This window comes from Astatotilapia calliptera, chromosome 5 (assembly GCF_900246225.1).
Source record: "Astatotilapia calliptera chromosome 5, fAstCal1.2, whole genome shotgun sequence".
Classification (NCBI taxonomy): domain Eukaryota; kingdom Metazoa; phylum Chordata; class Actinopteri; order Cichliformes; family Cichlidae; genus Astatotilapia; species Astatotilapia calliptera.
The window spans coordinates 33,305,602-33,306,376 of record NC_039306.1 but is presented as its reverse complement, the minus strand read 5'-3'; the positions used below and the strand labels follow the sequence as shown (position 1 = coordinate 33,306,376).

At 41.3% G+C, this 775-nt stretch overlaps 1 protein-coding gene across 2 annotated transcripts in view; it reads right to left on the bottom strand.

Moving 5' to 3' along the window:
• sox13 (SRY-box transcription factor 13) overlaps positions 1–100 on the bottom strand; it is a 51,412-nt gene extending 51,312 nt beyond the window's left edge. For both annotated transcript variants that reach the window (XM_026169005.1, XM_026169004.1), the window contains exon 1: positions 1–100. This exon is cut by the window's left edge and continues 286 nt beyond it. The gene's annotated coding sequence lies outside the window, so the exon portion shown is untranslated.
• Between the last annotated feature and the right edge of the window lie 675 nt (positions 101–775).

The window sequence follows — 775 nt, the reverse complement described above, 5'->3', positions numbered from 1 at the left end:
CTCCCGGTGACTTTCTGTTTGCTTGTCTGGGTTTCCAACTCTCACCGTCCCCAGCGCCCTGCAGCTCACCTCCCACTTAAAGGGAGAGGGACTAATTTCCAGGTGGCGGCTGTGAGAACACTCACACACACACACACGAGTGTATCAAGGGAGAGAGAGTCGATAATCTGTTACTGGCTCCCGTGTCTATTGAAACGCACATTGACTACACTGTTAATGACTATTGATTGGAGAGACCTCACCAACTGACGGCCTCTTCTCTCCCTCTTAGATCCATAACCAATCCAATAAGCAAGACTTAATAGCAAAGATACCGGCAGGGTCGTTTAACTTTACAAGTACATATAAAATAAATAAATAAATAAAGAGAGAGAATGCAGTTAGTAGTCATTTTCATTACAAGCTAATCTGTTATCAGTGATTAGTTGGTCGCTCTTTAAAATGTCATGAGATTACAGAGCGTGTAAAGTTGCGCTTTCAAACGTCTTCGGGACTGAGTAAAGATTATTAGAAGGGGGAGGGGTGATCATGAGTGAGCCTGGGTTGATTCAAAGAGTGATCTTTGTTGACAGAGGCTTTCTTTATTCAGCGCTGTGCCATACTGCAAAATTTGGTATTGAGCCAATACCAAATAAATGCCACAAAAATGCCACTAAATGCCGATATCACACGTTTTAAACACTGTGATTTTTTTTAAATGTGTCAGACAAGCAATGAATAAAATAGATCTGACAGTCAAAACAAAAAACACGACACAAAAGTGTTTGTTTCTGAG